Source organism: Natrix helvetica (genome assembly GCF_964273705.1).
Source record: "Natrix helvetica genome assembly, chromosome: 2".
Lineage (NCBI taxonomy): Eukaryota > Metazoa > Chordata > Lepidosauria > Squamata > Natricidae > Natrix > Natrix helvetica.
The window spans coordinates 17,260,017-17,282,982 of NC_138552.1; the positions used below are offsets into that span (position 1 = coordinate 17,260,017).

The following is a 22,966-nucleotide window of genomic DNA, read 5'->3' on the forward strand; positions in this document are numbered from 1 at the left end:
CTGTCCCGCCTTGAATCTGTTAGGAAAGCACCATTTGGCAATCCCTTAGCTTGGCCAGCTTAAGAACGGAGGAATAGATACAACCACTAAATAGCTCCACTCTTCATCCTAAACTTCAATTCATCCAGAATTTCAGTCGTTGGCTCTTCTCATAGATTGTATGCCCTCTTTGCATCCACCCCGATGCAATATAATTTTGCAACTAACTGAATACATTTTGTCCTCCTTGTAGTAGTTGTTGATGGTTTATATATTATCCTGTCTTTCCTCCAAGGTAGTCTGCTCTTTCCTCCCACACAACTCTGTGGGGTAGGACAATTTGAGAGAAAATATTGGTCCAAAGTCACCCAGTAATTTTGGCTACATGTTCCCTGGTCTCCTTGGTCCTGGTCTGATGCCTTCATCCCATGATGGTGAATCTATGGCATGCATGCCAGAAGTAGCACACAGAGCCCTCTCTGCTGGCACGCTCACTGTCGCTCCAGATCAGATCTCTGTGGCGTTTGTTTCATGAGCTTCTGTTTCCCTTCAAACGATGAAACAGAAGCTCACGAAAGAAAACGATCTTACCTCTCGCTGCACTGCTGGTGTTGGGATGCCCCACTTCCTGCCGCCAGCTGGTCTTGTACATGCAAGGATGCGTTTGTGTGCGTGCACCTTTCAGTTTGGGCATGCTTGCACACGCAGTTTGGGCACTCGGTGTCTAAAAGGTTCGCCATCACTGCTTTAATCACTATGTCACATCTTTACTGAGATAAAGCACAGGGATGGAACAAAAAAAAGTATGATGAAGTGCATGCAACACTTAAAAGAAATAATCACAGTACAACATGTGAAGAACTATGGAATAACTTCAATAACATCTCCTCCAAATTATAATTTAAGGGAACATTGGTTTTTACAGAGAGATAACACTGTCAATAATTACCCAGATAGACAAATTAAATGATAATGAACATTTGAAATTATATAACAAAGAAGTCTATTTTAATATATGCAAAAAGACTCAAAAGCCCTAGAAAGAAATGCATGAAAATATTCAGAAAATCCTGATAACCCCAAAAAAAGTTTGAGCCGTGGTGGCATAATGGTTAGAATGGAATATTGCAGGCTAATTCTGCAGTTTGATTCTTACTGGCTCAAGGTTGATTGAGCCTTTGATCCTTCCAAGGTCGATAAAATGAGAATCAAGATTGTTGGAGCCAACAGGCTGATTCTGTAAATCGCTTAGAGAGGGCTGTAAAGCACTGTGAAGTGATATATAATTCTAAGGGCTATTGCTATTTTTTACTCACTGTTATTCCAGATAAAAAATAAATTAAAAACAATCACAATTTACTAAAACATATTCTGACAGCTGCCAAGACAAATGTTAGGCCCACATTGGAAAAGTGTAAAGTTACTGACAATACCAGAATGTACCATTTTAGACCAAAATGGGAGAATATGAAGCAATGGCCACATTGACAGTATATATTAAGCAGAAATGGTTCCTTTTTATATTATAGTACACATTTCATAGCTAAACATATTTAGATATTTGGAATATGGTTTTAGGAAAATGAGGCCTCAGATAGACAGTAGTGATAACTTTCAGTGTAAAGTATTCCTATTTTTAATATCTATGTTATGATCGGCAAATGTGTTACTGGAAAGTTTTTCCATGTTTTTATTTGTGCTGAGAACTTGTTTCTTTTTTATTCTTCTGCCATAATCTAAGATAGACTTCTCTCCCTTGTATTTCATTATTTTAACAATAAATTACATTTTTAAGAAAATTATTATGCCACCTTTGGTCTCATTTTCATTCATCACTTGGGTGTAACTTTCCATGTCTTCTTGGTGTTGCTATTCACAGCTGATATCACAGATGGCTTTTTTTGTTTGTTAAATCTTGTAATGGCCTACCATATGCCTAACATTTGGTTTATGTTCTCGTTTGACCACTCTTCAACCTCATGATGCATTATAGCACATAATGCAAACTTTTTGCTGTTGCAGGTTCAAGAGGAAAAGGTCTCAGGCCTGCTGAACAAATACTTTCCTTTCATTCTCTGTAGGTTTTCTGAAAATGGCTTTTTCTCTGGGATATCCAAAATGGTTTTTTGGTCCAATAGAATTCTAATGGTGAATTGAGGCAGAGCCAAGTTGACTGAGATGGAGTTGGTACATCCACTCTTGTGCTCTTTGGTTTTTCAACAAAGGTATCCTCCTCAACTCCCTGTAGTGGTTAGAATTCTGTGGTGGTTTTCTTCCTTCTTTCAGGGTGTTGGTTGTGTACAACATGGTCCCTGCAGGCCTTTTCTTTGTGGGGTGGCTATGTCAGAGTTTGTTGCAGAAATCAAATCCGGAAAACACACACAGATAACCGATTCAGCAGGGTTCATTAACTTCTCTTTATATATAACACATGAGACGTATATACAATACGTGATAGAGAGGAGATTGGTTTTCAGTTTTAGTTCAGAACTCAAGTCTAGTTAGCAGCTTTAGCACAGACTCAGAGCTACATAGCTAAGCCACGCCCAGACTCCTAGCTGTCTGCAGCAAATACCGTTTCAGTTTCCAAACAGCCCTCATTGGCTGACCTAGTTACCATATCTATTCATTGGCTGACCTTTTTGACATGTCTCTTCCAGTCATGAACTCTCAATACTCTGACAGGCTAACACTAGCTCACCCCTGATTTCAACATCTACCTGAATTCAAATCTACTTGGTATTTGTGGTTCAGTTATCTCTTTTGACCCCAGGGCATCCAAGTGAGACTGTCAAAGACATGTTCCAATATCTGGAAGCTGTCTGGATCTTGAGGGGGGGGGGACAGTCCCAAAATCGGTCCTATCATAACTGAGTGACTGGGTTTTTTAGGGCCATCTACTTATTGAAATATTCCCTTTGCCTTTTGATAGGGTTGTCCCAAATGGCACTTTTTTTTCAAACTGTGAGTAGAGTAGAGTAAAGTAGAGTAGAGTAGAGTAGAGTAGAGTAGAGTAGAAGAGTAGAGTAGAGTAGAGTAGAGTAGAGTAGAACAGAATAGAATAACAGAGTTGGAAGGGAACTTGGGAGTCTTCTAGTCCAACCCCCTTGCTCAGGCAGGAAACCCTATACCATTTCAGACAAATGGTTGTCCAATCTCTTCTTTAAAATCTCCAGCGTTGGAGCATTCACAACTTGTTCGACTGATTAACTGCCAGGAAATTCCTTCTTAGTTCTAGGTTGTTTCTCACATTGATTAGTTTCCATCCATCGGTTCTTGTCTTTGTTTTGGATAATTGAGAATCTCTATTGACATTGGGGATATGATGGTTGATTGAAAATCTCCATAGACATTTTGATAGGTTTGCCCTTCCCCCTTCAAAGGTGGCTCACAATTTGAGAGTCTTTATGGATTCATACTTGGAGTAGGTGGTCGCTGTGGTCGTGAAGGCCTTTGCACAACTTCACCTATCAGGAAGATCCTTTGGGTGATCACTCATGCCTAGTTGCTTGGCTCAACTATTGCAATGCACTCTGAATGAGGCTGCCCTTGAAGGCCCTTTGGAAGAGTCAGATGATCCAGAATGCAATAGAGACAATTATGGACATACCTCAGTACCCATTACTTAGCACTGTGACACTCTATACCCATGATGGCAAACCTATGGCATGCGTGCCACAGGTGACACGCAGAGCCGTATTTGCCGGCACCGCAGCCCTCAGCTCCGGCGCGCATACGTGCACCAGCCAGCTGATTTTCAGCCTTCTGGACGGCAGAGGGAGGCCGTTTTCACCCTCCCCAGGCTTCAGGAAAGCCTCCAGAGCCTGGGGAGGACGAAAATTCCCCCCGTGTTGCTCGTGCATGCACTGTGGGGGGGCGCACTCACAGATGCACAGGTGAGAGGGTCACTCACGCATGCATAGGTGGATGGGAACACATGTACAGGTGTAATAGCGCTTGTGCACACAGTTTTGGCACATCTTTAGGTTAGCCATCACTGCTCTTAAGAGAATCAATTTTCAAGAGAGTAGCCAGGTTATTAAAAAAAAGATATATAACAACCCGGATATAACGTTAAATGTCACTAATATTCCTTGAAATCACCATGCAGGTGAGCACACAGGTCCTGAATAACTGATGACAGGACAATTTGGGAAAGGCAAGCATTGACTTTCTTGATAATGTGCATGGGTCACTCTCTTATCAGACACGGGTGCAACATATAAGGCCGCGATGATCAGCATATTATTTAGTATATATTGAGAGTAAAGTAAAGCCGCCAGACTAGCAGCACAAAGGAAAAGGTGAAGAAAAACATTTTACAGATTTCCTAAGCAGAGAAGTTGGACTAGACCAGCTGTTCTTCGTGTGTGCATTTAATATCCACTGAGTCTGCATCACGGAATATTAAAATATGTCTCAGGAATACAAACAATTGTGTTTTTCTTCTGAAATGAAAAGGGGGGAAAAAAATCAAATGGTACAAAGAGAAGAAAATTAATGCTTCCATGGCCAACGCGGCTCCAGTCTGAAATATCTTATCTGAATACCAGCTTTGTCTCGCTTTGTCTGTTCCATTGAGCAATAGTTTCTACATCCCTCCACTGGGTTGGGGAAACCAAACTGCCATTCTTGTCCACAAAAAGGAGCCTATATTTGCATAAAATCTGCATATGTTCACAGATGCAAAAAATAGGCAGAAATGCTAAGAATAAATAATTACTGTAATTAACCTTATTATAGTGGGAAGATTATGACTAGACACCATCTGCTCTCTGCCGATGCTTAAATCCTAAATGCTGATGAGCAGCTTCAAGGCTATGGGAGTCCCATCTTGGATACAGATGAGTGGCCCTTCCAACAGAGAACTGTCTTCTGATCTGTAAATGAAGACCTGTGGTTTAAGGCAGTTATTTCATACTCTTCCCATGCCAACTTGGGGCTTTTTCCTCATGGGGCAGATTTAAGCTCACAGCAAATGCAATTAAAAACAAGTGAAAGTTAGTTGTTAAGGTGTTGGACTGTGACTGAGGTTGAAGTCCAACTTCAGCTAGCTTTGGGCTACTTCCACTCAGTTCAACATACAACACGGGGTTGTATTCAGGGGATGAAATGGAGATCCCCATGTAAAGGGATAGAATCAAGGGATAGAATCAAGATCACGTGAAGTGTTAATACCACTTTATAATGCCTTGGTAAGGCCACACTTGGAATACTGCATTCAGCTTTGTCGCCACGATGTAAAAAAGATGTGGAGACCTTAGAAAGAGTTCAGAGAAGAGCAACAAAGATGATTAGGGGACTGGAGACTAAAACATATGAAGAACGGTTGCAGGAACTGGGTATGTCTAGCTTAAGAGAAAGAAGGACTAGGGGAGACATGATAGCAGTGTTCCAATATCTCAGGGGTTGCCACAAAGAAGAGGGAGTCAAACTATTCTCCAAGGCACCTGAGGGTAGAACAAGAAGCAATGGGTGGAAACTAATCAAGGAGAGAAGCAACTTAGAACTGAGGAGAAATTTCCTGACAGTGAGAACAATTAATCAGTGGAACAGCTTGCCTCCAGAAGTTGTGAATGCCCCAACACTGGAAGTCTTTAAGAAGATGTTGGATCGCTATTTGTCTGAAACGGTATAGGGTTTCCTGCCTAGGCAGGGGGTTGGACTAGAAGACCTCCAAGGTCCCTTCCAACTCTACTATTGAATTGTTGTATTGTTAAATCGTCTTGAGCTCCTTGAAAAAAGAGTGGATATAAATATATCGCATTTTCGGAGTATAACACGCACCTTTCCCCCCAAAAAAGAGAGTGAAAATCTGGGTGCATCTTATACACTGAATACAGCATTTTTGGCCTACCGAAACCCTACCCCCTTTGCAAAAATGGACATGCAGAGAGTTTGGGAGGCTTGCAAAGTGCTCCTGGGGGCTGTGGAGGGCAAAATCGAGCAAAAAATATTTGCTCATTTTTGCCTCCCCCAGGTGCATTCCACAAGCCTCCTAAAGCCTCTGCATGCCCCCCTTTTTTAAACAAAAAATGGCCTGTTTTTGAAAAAAAACAGGCCGTTTTTGCTCATTTTTGTCCCGCTCCCACAAGCCCCCAGGTGCACTCTGCAAGTCTCCCAAGCTCTGCATGCCCTTTTTTTTCTTTTTGCAAAAAACGAGGTGTGCAGAGGGTTTGGGAGGTCTGCAGAGTGCAAAAACGTGTTTTTTTTTAATTTACCTTTTCAAAATCATGGTCCGTCTTATATTCCAAAAATACAGTAAATAACAATAATTGCAGAGATTATGGGCGGGTAATACTTGGGTTTTTTATAAGTATATATCAAATCTGTTCTACTCAGATAGATCCATAGAGGTGACACAGTGGTTAGAATGCAGGCTAACTCATTGCTCCCTGCCAGGAGTTTGATTCTGACTGGCTCAAATTTGACTCAGCCTTCCATCCTTCTGAGGTCGGTAAAATGAGGACCCAGATTGTTGGGGGCAATAGGCTGACTCTCTAAATTGCTTAGAGAGGGCTGTAAAGCACCGTGGAGTAGTATGTAAGTCCATGTGCTATCTCTCTATGGTATCACTTTAAACCTGGGCATGCCAAGTTGCAGATTGGAGACTGATAGTGCCAATATTATGCAAAATCAAGAAAAGAAAAAAAGGAAAGAATTAAGTGATCCACTGAGGGTGCCTAGTTCAGAAATTCTTACAAATCCAGAAGTTGGCACTTGGTGACTTCTGAGAAATTGTCCTCTCTTCGCTTAGCCAATATCATAAAACATTTAGAGGATAAAATGTAATGATCCTCTGCAACCCACTGACTTGTTCCACTGGAAGGTAAGAAACCAGTGGCTGTCATCATAACAATGAGCTGATCATAGTCTTAGGAACACTGTGGTCTGTAAATTTGCAGACATGGGCAAATTTACATTTATAATATTTTGTTATAAATCAAATAGATAAATATTCATCGCTCTAATAGGAGTTTTCCAAGATCAGGGCTTCAGAATTCGAAGCATCTACATGTCCAAAAATCATCTTTGCGTTTCCCTTCTCATCTCACCAAATATATGAGAAGGTCTATGCGAGTAAGTGAAATTAAAGTCACATACATAACCGTAAGACAGATACAGTAAATAATGGTAAGATTTTACCAAATATTAATTTAATAAATTACTGCTTAATCTGCCAGTTGTCTAGAACCAATATGTACAGATAACTGAAAGTAAGGAGTATGTCTCAGTTTTGGCCAAATCCCAAATTTCAAAATAGGGACAATGAATATAAATAAAATATAATTATTCATTTTCCCACTTGGGCTTAAACTTGCTCTGTTCTGAAACGGAATCCCCACAAATCTTTAGTACCAACTACAACATCTTGGGACTGGATGTGTCATTCTATTTCATTGTTGCCCAGTCTTAGATCCTAGCAACATTAACTGTTACAGTAGTTAATTGACCATTTTTCACACGTACAACCATTGCAACATGCCCCCTGGTCATGTGATCAAAATTCAGATGCTTGGCAACTGACTCATATTTATGACGGTTGCAGTGTCCTGGGGTCATGTGATCACCTTTTGCAATTTTCTGGCAAGCAAAGTCAATGGGCAAGCCATACTCACTTAACAGCCATGTTATGAATTAACGTTCCCTTAACAAGCAGCATGATTCAACTGTGGCAAGAAAGTTCATAAAATAGGGTAAAATTCACTTAACAAATGTCTTACTTAGCAACAGAAATTTGGGGTTCCATTGTGGTCATAAGTCGAGGACTATCTGCATTGGGAGGGCAGAACTTATTCTTCTGAATCCCACTTTCGTTCTGGCGATCATGTCAGACTTTGACATGATCAACAGTTTCAGAGTAGACCATGTATTTTCCAGAACTTCACATGTATAGTAGTTTGCAAAGCATTGGATTCCCTCCAATGTGAGTGTCTTTGCATTGGGTAATTTAACCACTTATATCAATCTCATAAAGTTTTTATAAAGATAAACCGTGCATATACTTGTAGAACAGTTGTTGTCTGAATCTACTATATTATCACTTTTAACTTTTATCAGAAATCATTGCAAGTGTGCCTGCATTATGGAATTAAAAATTAAGACCATTTATTGATTTAATTATCAGATTTGTACACCACCCATCTCATTATCTGGGGAGCTTGCAGATAAAGGGTGTTGGTAACTTACCTGATACGCCTCTTGTATTAGGGTGGAGATAGCATCCATGCATGGGTTGACCCTGTCCGTGCTCTGATTGGACTGAGTCTGATTACTAATTAATTAACCCCTATATAACCCGCTTCCATGAGTGGTACCACCCAGTTTCCAGCGAAGAGAAAGAAAGACAGACTCCACATGTTATCCAAACGATTTTTAAGTTTAGTGAATCATAGAAAAAATAGATAGAACAACATCACCAACCTATCGAGACAAACCTTCCAACAGACCCTCACCCCCCCCAAAAAAAAAAACAGTCTGCAGAGACAAGGAACAGTCAAATCTCGGGCTGGGGCTGGATGCTATCTCCACCCTATTAGAAGAGGCGTATCAGGTAAGTTACCAACGCCCTTTCTCAATAAGGGTGGAGATAGCATCCATGCATGGGACATACCCAAGCTGTACAGTCCTCAAGGGAGGGTGATAAGACTGTCCCGAGACTGACCCGCCTAACCGAACGTCCTGCAAAACCCTCCTGCCAAAAGAGGCATCGGCAGATGCGAACTTACCAAGTTTGTAATTGTGGATGAAAGGGGATGGAGAGGCCCACGTAGTTGCCTGCAAATTTCATCTAGGGAAGCCTATGTCGCCAACGCCGTCGTGGTAGCAGCACTTCTTGTAGAATGGGCTGGCACCCTTGCTGGCACCCCCTCCTGGCGTGAGTCATACACTGCAGCAATGCAACGTCTCACCCACCTGCCAATGGTAGCTACCAAGAACTTCTGGCCAAGGGAAGAGGGCTGGAACGAAATAAAGAGGGCCTCCGACCGTCTAGATTCCGCCGTGCGATCAATGTAAATTTGCAGTGCTCAACGCACATCTAACTTGTGCTATTGATGTTCCAATTCATGTCTGGGTGAGGGACAAAAATACGGTAACATTACCTCCTGTGTGCGGTGGAACCAAGAGCCAACCTTCGGCATAAAGGAGGGATCCAGTCTAAGGACCACCCTGTCTGCATGGAACCTACAGAGGTCCTCACGTACTAACAAGGCATGCAGTTCAGATATAAGCCTTGCTGACGTTACGGCCACCAAAAATGCTACCTTCCAGGTAAGGAATTGTAGGGGCACCTCCTGAAGAACTCCGAATGGTGGATCTATCAGAGCCTCCAGGGCCTTCGCCAGATCCCAGGTCGGATATCTATGCACTGCTGGAGGTCTTAGATTAACCGCCCCTTTCAAGAAGCCCCGCACATTGGGATGATGTGCCAGCGATTGTCCCCCACCCCAGGTAAGTACAGTGTTCAAAGCAGCTACCTGTCTCCTAAGAGTGTTAGGGGACAACCCCTTCTCCAGACCAGCCTGGAGAAATTCAAGGACCTGAGGGATGGTAGAATTGACCAGAGAAATGTGCTTGGTTGTACACCAACGAGAATTTTTTTTCCAGGTGGCATTGTAAATGCGGACCGTTGATGGCCTCTTGGAGGCTTGTATGGTAGACATGACCCTATCTGACAGGTTGCCTTCCCTCAGCGCGAGCCACTCAACTGCCAAATGGTCAACTGCAGCCACTGGGGATCTGGGTGTTCCAGTGACCCCTGGGTAAGGACAACCCTGTCCGGTGGAATCCTCCACGGTCTGTCCACAGACAGTGACTGCAGGTCGGCAAATCAAGGGCGTCGCAGCCAGTGCGGTGCCAGAAGGATGACCTCCGCCCTGACACAATGACCCTGCAGATGACCCTGGGGAGAAGAGGGACCGTGGGAAAAACATAGAGGAGACCCCTGGGCCAGGGGCTGCGAAGGGCGTGCACTCCTTCCGCTCCAGGCGTGTTGAACCATATGAAAAACCTCGGAAGCTGAATGTTGGCTGGGGTGGCAAACAGGTCTACGATTGGGAGTCTGTAACACTGCGTGATCTCCTGAAAAAGACAAGGATGCAGACGCCATTCGGCTTGGTCAACTGTAGCCAATCCACAGTGACATTAGCGGTGCCAGAAATTTGCTCCGCTGAAATGGACAAGAGATTATCCTCTGCCCAGGAGATTAAGGCATCTGCCTCTGACATAAGACCACCAGACCTAGTACCCCCCTGCCTATTAATGTGGGCCTTAGCTGCCATATTATCGGTCAGAATAAGGACATGCTGCCCCGAGATGGAATCCCGAAATTTCAACAGGGCCAAGCTGATGGCCCGTAGTTCCAACCAGTTAATGCTTTTCTCCGCCTCTTCCTGGGTCCATTGCCCTTGTGCCATTTGTGTTCCCATATGGGCGCCCCAACCGTACAGGCTAGCGTCTGTGGTAACCATCACTCTATCGAGAATCCTAAAATGACACCCCTTCTTAATGGTCCGTGACTTCCACCAGTAGAGAGATTGGCGAACCTCCTTTGGTAAAGGCACCTTAGTCAAGGAAACACTGAGGTTAGACTTCAGGTAGGGAAGAAGCAACCATTGTGACTCCCTTGTATGTAATCTAGCCCAGGGCACAATGGAGATAGTAGAGACCATCTTCCCCAATAACTTAAGAGAGTGTAGCCAGGGACACCCGGTGACTGTGTAACACTTCTGTTACCATCTGTTTGAGGCTGTTAAGGCAGTCCTCTGAAAGGAAGACCTGCCCTGACTCAGTATCTGTCCAAGCCCCTAAATGTAGAATACGAGTTGTGGGTGTAAAATGGCTCTTAGCTTCGTTGATGGAAAACCCATGAGCCCTTAACACAGTGGTTCTCAACCTGTGGGTCGGGACCCCATTGAGGGTCGAACGACCCTTTCACCGGGGTCGCCTAAGTCCATTGGAAAACACGTATTTTCGATTGTCTTAGGAACCCGTGACACCAATTTTATGGTTGGGGGTCACTACAACTTGAGGAACTGTATTAAAGGGTCGCGGCATTGGGAAGGTTGAGAACCACTGCCTTAACACATTCAGCGTGAGATGGAGGTCGTCCACAGCCCTGTCCCTGGAGACCAATTGTACCAACATGTCATCTAAATAAAGTTGTACCCTGATAGGGATGGTGTGCAGATGGGCTGCTAGGACCGCCAACACTTTAGTGAAAACTTGGGGCACAGAAGAAAGGCCAAAAGGTAACGCTCTGTATTGATAATGATGCGACCGGTAACAAAAACGTAAGAATTGATGATGCTCCCTCAGGATGGGCATGTGTAAGTACGCCTCTGTGAGGTCAATCGAAGTAAGAAAATCGCTTTCGTGAATACCTTCCAAAATGGTGATTAAAGAATGCATTTTAAAAGGTCTATACTTAACATACTTATTCAACTGTTTCAAATCAAGAATGGCCCTCCACTCCCCTAAGGACTTTGGTATTACAAAGAGAACGGAATAGAACCCACAGCCTGCCTGGTCCGCAGGGACTTCCTGTATGGCCCTAATGTCCATCAAGTGCTGGATGGCTGATCGCATGAGGAGCCACCTCTGGGGGTTGCTAGAAACAGGGCAATGAAGGAAAAACTTTGGTTGAGGGGAAACAAACTCCAAGGTCAGACTGAACCCGACCGTGGCCCTAACCCAGGCATCAGTAGTTGTAGTGTCCCATTGGGCAGCGAAAAAACGTAACCTGCCTCCAATGGGGAACTGATCCTGCGAGGGATTATGATCTGCAGTAGTATTGGTTACCGCTCCCCTGAAAGGGACGCTTAGATGGGTTTCCTCTCTGTTGCCTATACTGTTGTTGTCAGGGCCGCTGAAAGAAACCCCCCTGTGGCCGAAAGCCCGAAGACGAGTACTCAGATTGTCGAGCGGGACCCCCATATTCTTGGGGGCGAAAGGGCTGCCTCTTGGATATGGTGATGAACGGAAGGACCCCCTTTTGGGATTGGAGGGAAGAATTTTGCATTTATCCTTACCCTCAATCAATAGGGGAGTGAGAGAATCCCTGAATAAAGCCCCCCCCCCTGGAATATGGCTCAGATGCCAGGTGCCACTTATGTTTAACATGTTTATCACTGCCATAGCCACAAAAGATTGTGTGAGGCCACCGATGACGCCATTGCTCTGGAGGCGAATCGGGTAGCACTCAAAGTGGCATCCGATGTGAATTGTACAGCAGCCACAAATTTATTCAAGTCCTGATGGGCTCTTGAATAGCAGGCCGGGATTCGTTCTTGCAGCTGTTGCAGCCAGCAAAGACTCAAGCGGGAGAAGAATGAAGCTGCAGTTGAGGCCCTCACTGCCCAGGCGGCCGTCTGGTGACCTCGCTGAAGGACCTGGTCTGCACACCTGTCCTCTGGCTTGAGGATATCCTCCTGCGCCCCTGGCAATGTGGTGTTAGTGTACAGAGTGGCGATGGGGGTGGTGTCAATTGTAGGCCACAACAGTGCCTTGTCCAGAGTCTCAGCGACATTATAGAAATGCCTATCATTGGCTGAAGGAGCTAGGCCAAATGTAGGGGTAGATCACTGATGCTGTATTGTGTCCACAAACAGTTGAGGGGCCGGGATAGTAACCGTCTCCATCTTGTGCTCAGTAAACCAAACACTGGTAGACTGGGCCTGCAGAGGAGGGTCCTTCACCACTTGGTCACCGACCACTGAGGCAGCTTTGGCTTTGCACAACAAGGGAGTGAATAAGTTGGAAGGAAAAAGACCGGTGTAGGTAGGTTTTTCAGGAACGGGCCCCTCCTCCTTTGACAGGTCGGCATCCCTGATCTCCCCATCTTCTGAGGTGGGGGATGAGCAGTGGTCAGATTTGGGTAGTGGATGTTGTGTAGCAGTTACAGCGCCCCCCCCCCCCCCCGGTATGTGTTGCTCAAGGGGCACTCGTCTGTGGGCCTGAGGCTTTTTCCTTCAAGCCAGCCTCAATGCCCTGCTTTTTAGCCTCAGCTATAAAGTCCTGAAATCCGCCAAACATAGCTGGCATAGTAAATGGGGTGTATACGGACATGAAGGGGTTATCGTCCCCTCTGGGCATAAACCAGCCGGCGGTAGCTGTGAAGATGGCTTCGACACTCCTACCTTGCCCACGATTGTCGGAGCTGTTCCAAATACCCAACGTGTTGTTGGGCAGCATGGGGCTGAAAGGACCCTGGCACACCTCCATCTGCAGTGGTACGGAGGCCGGCTGGCTAAGTGCCCTTGCCACCATTTCAGGGTGGCTGTGAGGAGTCACTGGGGTCTCAGAATGCTTGGCTTTGGAGGAGGCCTTATGGGATTTTTTGGGCTTCGACCCCTTGGTGCCTGAAGAGCTCCTACTGGCTCCTGCAGTCCCCTGAGAGGTAGCAGCTTTGGGGGGGGGGGGATGGAGCTCTGGGCCACAGCGAGTAGGCCCTGATCCGGCTCAATCACGTTTCTGCTGGCCTCTGGGCCTCCCAGCTCACCAACTAAGTTGTTGTCAGCCATGTTACCACTGAATGTCAGGACAAAATGGCTGCTGCGATGTGGCTCCACCCCCTTTTCAAAATGGCATTCGGACCCTTTTTTGGACTCCTGCCTGGCCTGTTAATGGCTCGCCAGCCGCGGTGCCGCTCTTAACGCTTCAGTGCCTGGCCTGCCTGCCTCAGGAGCTTCCTTGTGGCTCCGCGGCCTCCCGATGCGTTCCGCGTCTCTGCATCGCCCTCCTAGGGCTCCCTGCTGGGCTGTCAGTTCAGGCGCAATTCTCCCTTGCCGCCCAGCCACAGCACAGTGAAAGGGCTTCTCTCCAATTCTGGAGGATGTCAAAACATCTCGGAGCTTAGCCTCAATTTATAGTCACTTGTCAATTTGTTCTGAGGCGAAGTAGCGAGAGGGAGAAGAATTCTCTGCCCAGGCCAAGGAGAGCAGGAGTAGTCAGGCATTAGAAGCCCTAATTCTGACAGTATTCACAGGCAGTTAGAACAGAAATTTCAGAAATATTCGAAATTGATCTTTAAGACGAAAGGATAACATATCTGTCCCAGAGTGGACTGAGTCGGAAACTGGGTGGTACCACTCATGGAGGTGGGTTATATAGAGGTCAATTAATTAGTAATTAGACTCAGTCCAATCAGAGCACGGACAGTGTCAACCCATGTATGGATGCTATATCAACCCTTATTGAGAAAAGACATAGAACCTTATTTAAAAAACATAATTAAATTGAGTTAAACAGAGTTAAATTACAGAGTTTAAAAGGTGAAGAGAGTGCCCTCAAATCACCAGCCACTTGCAAGGTTGTATATAGGGTGGATAAAAATAGGTGATTTTTTTTAAAAAATTAGATTTTTAAATTTAAATCAGATTTTATTTTTATCAAATTTATTGTAATAAAATGCTTTTGGAGTAAAAATCTATCTAAAGATAGTTTTCTATTTAAGATACATAAATCATTTAGTTTATTCAGCATGAAATGGAGTTTAGTTATGTAGCATAAGACTGTATATTCTGTACCATTGGGACTGTCGGTAAGTCAACAGCGAGTCAAAGGAGTAGCAGAGATAACAGTAGCTCTTTGAAAATTATAGAAGAAGAAACCAGATAAAATGAAGCAGCAACAAAATGAAATGAAATATTGAAATAAAGTGAAGCAAAGCAATACGGGTAGTCCTCAGCTTACCACCACAATGGAGCCCAAAATGTCTGTGGCTAAATAAGACAGTTATTAAGTTATTTTTGCCCCATTTTACAACCTTTCTTCCCACAGTTGTTAAGCGAATCATGGTAATTGTTAAGTTAGTCACACGGGTTGTTAAGTGAATCTGGCTTCCCCATTGACTTTGCTTGTCAGAAGGTCGCAAAAGGTGATCATAGATGCCGGGACACGGCAACCGTCATAAATATGAGTCAGTGTCAAAGCGTCTGAATTTTGGTCACGTAATCATAAGGATTCTGCAGTGTGGAAAAATGGTCATGTCACTTTTTTGTAGCGTCGTTATAAGTTCAAACTGTCACTAAATGAACTGTTGTAAGTCGAGGACTACCTGTACAGAGGATTTATTGCCTCCCTGGAATCTATCTTTAAAAAATAATCTGTCTACGTAAATCGGTAATGAACATGACTTAACGCATCTTCTCCTTTTATTTAAGAGCTTTGCCAAAACTTAAGACAGATTTACCATGAAAGGATTTTAATACTGGCAACGCTATTGCATCAATTGAGATAACATTGAGGCAAGGCAAGGATAAAGAGAAAGTGTGTGGTTGATTGCAAACACCCTTAAAGAGGAAATCTCACTCATATCACCTCAGTCTGATCTATTTTGCCCAATTTGTCTGCCTCTCTTATTCTACAACCTCCCACCTCCTTGTGAGGCAGAAATAAACACATTTCCAAATTCACTTAAACAATATGACTTAGTTTGATCTCACAAATGTTTTTCAAAGTGTTGGCTGCAATAAAACAGAGCTTTTGGCCAGGTTAAACAAGCTGTCCAACTTTTGCGCCAGTAGGCACACATGGAATTTAAAAACAGATTGTTAAATCCACAGAATTGTAATTTCCAAATTACCTCACTCTGTTCCCACTTGAACTCCTGGGCTCAGTTCTGGGGACCATTTTTTGTCAAGGATGTAGACAACCTCATTGAAAGTTGGCAAGGATGACCAAAGGACTAGCTATTAAAACCTGTGAAAAGAAACGGAAAAAGAGATGGCCTGTTTTGCTTTGAGAAAGGATAAAGGAGAGGAGATATAATAGCACCCTTCAAATGGCTTAGAAATATTTCATAAAAGGTCAAACCCTGCTCTAGTTCCACAGGGCAGAACCCAGAATACATTACAAGGAAGCAGAAGATGTAAAAGGGGTTTCAAAATGGAACCAATTGACACAGGCTGCACCTTCACTGCACGTCATGAAACAGAATCCTCCCTCCCTACCATCCATCAAAAAAATATTTTAATTCCCAAAATTCTTGACCCACCCTTCCTTCCTTCTATCCTTCCTTCCTCCCTCCCTCCTTCCCTCTCTCCCTCCATTCCATCCATCAAAATAATTGTTTGGGTCCTAATAACCAACATTCTCGACACACCTTTCCTTCCTCCCTCCCTCCCTCTCTCCCTCCATTCCATCCATCAAAATAATTGTTTGGGTCCTAATAACCAACATTCTCGACACACCTTTCCTTCCTCCCTCCCTCCCTCTCTCCCTCCATTCCATCCATCAAAATAATTGTTTGGGTCCTAATAACCAACATTCTCGACACACCTTTCCTTCCTCCCTCCCTCCCTCTCTCCCTCCATCAAAAAATATTTTAATCCCCAAAATTCTTGACCCACCCACCCTTCCTTCCTTCCTTCCTTCTTCCCTCCCTCTCTCCCTCCATTCCATTCATCAAAAGAATTGTTTGGGTCCTAATAACAAACATTCTTGACACACCTTTCCTTCCTTCCTCCCTCCCTCCATTCCTCCATTCCATCCCTCAAAAAATATTTTAATCCCCAAAATTCTTGACCCACCCACCCACCCTTCCTTCCTTCCTTCCTTCCTTCCTTCCTTCTCTCCTTCTTCCTTCCTCCCTCCCTCCTTCCCTCTCTCCCTCCATTGCATCCATCAAAAGAATTGTTTGTGTCCTAATAACCAAAATTCTTGACACACCTTTCCTTCCTTTCTCCCTCCCTCCCTCCATTCCATCAAAAAAATATTTTAATCCCCAAAATTCTTGACCCACCCTTCCTTCCATCCATCCTTCCTCCCTCCCTCCATTCCATCCATCAAAAGAATTGTTTGGGTCTTAATAACCAAAATTCTTGACACACCTTTTCTTCCTTCCTTCCTTCCTTCCTTCCTTCCATTCTTCCATCCTTCCTCCCTCCATTCCATCCATCAAAAGAATTGTTTGGGTCCTAATAACCAACATTCCTGACACACCTTTCCTTCCTTCCTTCTTTCCTGTCCTGTCCTGTCCTTTCCCTCCCTTCCTTTTTTTTCTCTTTCTCAATCTGATGGCCTCATTTCAAAACCAAGCCCTGAGCTATGCTTTTTTAAAATTATTATTTGCACAGAATAGCACACGGGTCTGTGTCCAGAGAGCCATTATTGGAAATAAAGTTGGGCCCCAAAATCAGGGGGCTACAGAGGAAGAGGGTAGCAGCCCCCACCCCACCCTCGCACAACATCAGCCGCCAGGTCCTTAAGGGCCTTTTCAGTTATCATCACAGCCTATTTTATTGGTTTTTTTCGGTTGCAAACATCAACCGAGGTATCCCTTGCAGGGCTGCATACCTCTTTTTAAACCCTCCACCCTTCCCCTTTCTGCTTAGGATATAACATATGTCGATTTTGTATTTTATTTTAGTAATTAGGGGAAAACAACAGCAAAAAAAAAGGGGGGGGGGAATCAGCTTTTCCCTTCCACCCCTGCAGCGACTGCAGCTCTCTCTTTTTCTCCCCCCAAGCTGCTCCTTCCTCACCGGTAATTAAAACATGCCGGAGATTGAAGAAGGGAGGCTGGGGGTGGATGTTGAATGCCTTTAAAAAAAAAAAAAAACCTCTTTTTCTCTGCCTTCTCCACAAGAGGGAATCCCTGATTTATCAAGTGACGGGGAGGGGAAGGAAGGGGAAGCTTCAGAAGAACACTAATAATGGTCGTTTTTAGAGGGAGGGGAGGGGGGATCTTTCCCTTCCCCACCTCCCTTCCTTCGTCCTCCTCCACCATTTCTTCTTCACACTCCAGTGGCAAGTTTTAAATTGAATCCATAGGGGAGAGCGCTTCAACCCACCACCCCCACGCCCCACACCCCCAAGCCCATCCACTCCTCTCTTTCCCAAGCCAGAGAGGCAGCCCCCACCGCCCCCACCTTTACCCCTCCCTCCTCGCCCTTGCAAAAAGGCTCGCTCTCCCTGCGTCTGCCTTGCCTTGCCTTGCCTGCCTGCCTGCCTGCCTTTATGTGCAACCATCTTTAAAAAAAAAAAAAACCAGCAAGCCAGGCCTCTGGCTGCAAAGGCGCCTTTGGCGGGGTGGAGGAAAAAAGCCCTTTTAAACATGTCTGTCTGAAAAGCACTCTGGCAGGATCGGCCCCTCCCCGCGTGGCAGCACCCTGGCCTCTTGCCCAAAAGCTACTACCAGCAGCAGCAGGTCTGTTTGCATGTGGGGGTTGATGGAAGAGGTTGCATGCGAGGGTTTGGGGAAGCGGGGATCCTCAGGCGCTCTCGGGGCTCTCTTTGCAAAGGTACCATATTGCCCATCTCTCGTCTCTTCACTACTCGCCTCCGTCCACCCTCGCCGGGGCCTGGCTCTTTGCAGAGCCTACTACACACAGGGCTGGGTAGTGTGGTGGGGTGGGGGAGAGAGAGAGAGAGAGAGAGGCACACATCTTCCTTCTCCAGCCAGATTCCCTTTTCCCGGCTAATGGCTCATCGCCGAGCCCCGCAAAGGAACAACGAGGAGGAGCCGCCGCCGCGGTCGCCACTCGCTCCGCTCCGGGCCCGCCAGCTTTAGAGCCTTCCTCGCTGGACTCCAAGCGCCAGCGGCCTCCACAGGGGGAGAGGAAGAGAAGAAAAAAAAAAAGGACCGGGAAGCAGCTTGGGAAAAAGCCAGGCCAGGCCCTGTTGGTGCTCTCGCCGGCCGGAGGGAAAAAGCCAGCCCGGTTTGCAAGGCGGCGAAGATTAGGCCGGAGGCGCGGGCGGAGGCGCTGTGCCAGTTTTATTCAGAGGCGACTTCGGGCGGAGGACCGGCGACCCTGGGAGGCCTGGGGCTGCTGGAGCGTTTGGCTTGAGGGGTTTTTATTTTATTTTATGTTTTTGAACGCGCCCGCCTGGAAAGAGCCGTAAAGAGCTGGTTCGCAGCCGCAGAAATGGCTTGACTGAGCAAGGCCTCGGTTGGCGGCGCCTGGCAAAGAGGCGCCCAGCTCTTGCACACCGGACGGCCCGCTTCCCTTCTTCCCCGCAAAGCAGCAGTTGTTTTTTTTGGTCTGTTTTGTCTGCAAAGCCCAGCAGGGCCACCGGGAGCTTAAGGCATTGCTGGCAAGGGGGTATCCATGGGGGGACTTGTTCAGGCCCTCATCCTGCCCTCCCTAAGAGCGTCAGCCAAGCCTGGGCCCATTTCCTGGAGGCTCCAGTAAATTCACTGAGGATTTCTCTCAGGTAACGCTGGGTAGCTTTTTTGTTTTTTTGTGCCGGCCCTCTCAAGCCATCTTGGGAAGACATGAAGGTGGGAAGAGAGAGGATCAGGCAATATGGAGTTGGAGGGGGCTGCAGATGTGGAAGGCTTTACTCAACATGCAGGGAAAGCGGATGGTTTATGAGCGTAGTCTTAAACATTTCCCCCAAAATGGAGAACCCACATAGTACTCTATAGGTCGACCATAGAGGTGATCATTAAAGACGTTTTCCCCTGTATTTAAATCTAGATATAGCTACACCTTAACTTCCATTATTTCTGGCTGCGGTTCCTGGCCATCTGCCCTGTAAAACAGGGATTGTTTGTCAACCAAATAAGCTTTTATTTATTTATTTATTTAAAACATTGATATAGATGTTGGAAGTACATTTTGGACCTAAGGCAGGTAGGCCCCGAAATCAGATCTGGAAGAACACATGGAAGAGGTCACATCGTCTTTACATTGTTATATGCCCCACCGAACATGTCTATTATTTTTCACAAGACTTCTAGAAGGTGTCAGGTTGGGGAGTCATACTATCTCCCCCCAATGACAAAGCATGAACAAAGAGATACCATGATCTGGGTGCTTAGGGAATTGGGTGGTCTTGACCCATTTATTAGTTGCTTGGTGAATGTTATATGGTTGGTACTTGTTTCTGCGTATATAGAGATGCTTTTCTACCCCATTTTTGCTACTTGATTAACTTTTTATTTCCAAATATTGTTAACCACAGGACTGGAAACAGAAGTATTAAGATTCTAGGCGTGTGGCTTTGAATCATCTGAATTCTGAAATTAACATTTTTGGGTGGATAGAGCCTCACTCTTGACACGGAATGATTGAGATTGAAATCCACTTAGGTAGAAGAGTTTGAGCCAATCCTTATTTGTCACTGCCTGTTTCAGTTATTGAAGGGAAACTGTCTCTGTAGACATGAGTCCTTGGTTAGGAATATGAGATAACAAGGTAGTAAGTGGGTGTTGCCAGAGCCTCATTTCCAAGTGGTTATGGCTGCACGATGCAGAGATGGTGAATGCAGGTGCCAATGACAACATTGTTTTCCATGCTGTAATAGGGATGTAACAATAATGTGAGAGCCACGTATTTCACATAACTCCTAAGTCGGGTGTTTTTTCCTTTGATTACTACCGCCAACATAGACGGGTTGCTCTGCAAACAGCAGCTGAATATTTGCAAATATTCAAATAATTTCATTATTCCAGTCCAGCCAGCTTTTCAGTATGTTCACCAAGCCCTTCTTAAACTGATGGCTAACGTCCTCTAATTTCAATTCCCATGGAGGACACTAGTTCAGGAAACTTCATCTGCTCTGATCGTCAATGATCTCCCAGTTATTACAACAATGGTCTTTGCCATCATGTAACAGGAGATAACAGAGACTGAAACTGGTCCTTTTGCTTGTCTTCCACTACTCTATTTCCAATCATTGGTTATAGTTATCCAGCATAACAATGTCTATATAATTGTGAGGTGGGATATTTGAAAGGGGACAGAAGGACAGTGGTACATAAAAGGGTGCACCTTGTTGAAAAAATGATAATGGTAGAGAAAATATAATGGAGAAATGTATGTCTGATGTCACAGTTTGATGGAATCATTGCCATTGCAGAATTGTTCTTCTATGGTTGATACCCATTGTGCAGCAGAATCTACTTGTGAAGGAGTTGGTTGAATCCAAATGTAGAGTCAGAAGAAGATTAGCATGAGGTGAATCTGGGCTTTCTTGTGAAACAGATATCTGTATTATATTTAAGAATAGCCTGTAGATCCGGCCCAGGCCTCTCTAGCCATCATTCCATTTGTTGTAGTAGTTTATCAAATGATCTAAGAAGAGATGGGAGATCAGTGGAGCCCTCCTCTCCCATTGTTGGTGACCTGAACCTAATACTTAAAAGTTGCCGTATGCCCATTTATCAGAGCCAGAGAACATTGACTGAACTGTCCTTTAAAAGTATGTCTAATCTCCAATTGTGAAGCACATAAAATAATGGCCAGCATCAGATCTTGTAATAGTTTTGTCATGTTGATTACATGCTACATGAATAAATATTTCCTTTTATTGCTTTCAAATCTATTAATTTCCTTCATTGGGTGGCCTCTAGTTCTAGTACTGTGAGAGATGGAAAACTCCCCCAGGTTAGTCTTTCTTTACCATATATAATTTTTAAAAACTTAATTATAATTTTTGTATTTCTTTTTTCTCAATCATTCTATCTTGTCTTCAAGGCCCCTGATCAACTTGAGTGTCCTTTTTTGTATCGTCTTCAGTTCCATAATACCTTTCTTGAGATGTGGAGCCCAGAACGGTATACGAGATGTGACACACAATAGGAAAGGAAGGGTCCATTGAGGTCCTATTTGTGGGCTTCCTGAATGTATCTGGTGGACCACCATGTGAGGTGGAGTGCTATATATTTGATTGATGTACTGTTGAAGCCAACCACTAGGAGTTGCATTGGCATTCTTCTTACAGAGGCAGCCAGCAAATCAGCCCTGCCATTATAATATGACTGAGAAGTGAAGGGTAAGAGTTTACGGTAATTTATGCTTAAATTCTTATAGGGTGCATTTGTGTAATGATGACAGAGACTACTGGATAGCAACAGGCAGTTTTATCAAAATGGCGGCTTCTGTTCTTGTTTTGAATGGCGGTGATTGTCAGGGATTGGGAAACTCTGGCTTGTCAGATGTTAAAGTACAATAAACAACAGTCCCATCGGCATGATTAGTGGTGAGAGAAGTTGGGAGCTATATTTTTCAATATCCACTGGTCCAACATTCCCATAACAACCAGTAAATGACTGGAAAGCTGCCCAGAATGATTATGTGTAATCTGTAATTCTTGGAGGAGACAAACAGAATAAAGCTCTGTTTTCTAGCTTAGAATCTGCTGTTAAGGTTTTGAATGGTGGAACTAGGAGGTTTTAGTCTATGGAAATTATGGAATCTCACTGTTGTTGCTGCTGTATTTGGAAACCATTTTGGTAAGGAGAAGGAAGGAAGATATCTGAATGAAAATAGCAGTAAGTTAAAAGATGCAGGGCAGAGATAAAGAATTCCTTCCACAAGGAAGGAATTGTGATGAGGACTGGGGATTTTGAAAACTGCTGTTCCAACACATAAAAAACACCAATTTGGAAAATGGTGCCTTAGGAGCATCAGTATTTTAATATTGCAGAAGGATGAGTCAACTTCTCATGCCACCTTGCTTCAAGTTGCAGAAAAATAACATTTGCTGACACTTATCCAATGTTATAAGAGTAGAGATGAACTTCAGTGAGGGATATGGAACTTCTGCATGGCAGGGTGGGCATCTTGTGAGGAAGAGGTCTTGCTTAGGTGAAGAGAAGGCCTTGTAATTGTAACAACTATTGCTACGGTACGTGTATGTTACTAGTGACTTGGAAGTGAATAGGCAAGGTTGGCCATAAACCCTTTGTGAAGAGCAAGGACTCTTTTACAACCACTCCAAAGGTTCTACAGATGTGGGGTCTGAGAAGATGGAAATCCTGCTTGTAAATGCCCCAACATTTGAGAGCGCATAGGAAAGTATGTCACTCAACAGAAGCATCTCCCTCTCTTGGGGAACAGAAGTGGAAGTGGGGGGGTTTGCTTGCTCTTGTGGCCGAGTATCCTTCATGCAGCAAAGGAGATCCTGTGAGCATTTTTTTAAAAAAAAAAACCACCAACAACAACTGCGGTCTTTCTTTGTTAGCTTCAAGACATACACAGCTTTTCAGCCAGGTTTTGGGAGGTAAGTTGTGGACGGCAAAGGAAAAAAGCTAAAA

At 44.6% G+C, this 22,966-nt stretch overlaps 1 protein-coding gene across 3 annotated transcripts in view; it reads left to right on the plus strand.

The window, feature by feature from the left end:
- Nucleotides 1-17,536: 17,536 nt before the first annotated feature.
- Nucleotides 17,537-22,966, plus strand: part of ZNF532 (zinc finger protein 532) — a 73,127-nt gene continuing 67,697 nt past the window's right edge. For 2 of the 3 annotated variants that reach the window (XM_081943618.1, XM_081943620.1), the window contains exon 1: nucleotides 17,537-18,130. The gene's annotated coding sequence lies outside the window, so the exon portion shown is untranslated. Of the gene's footprint in view, nucleotides 18,131-18,359; nucleotides 19,138-22,966 lie in introns of those variants that run through there. The other variant, XM_081943619.1, reaches the window with a different exon arrangement.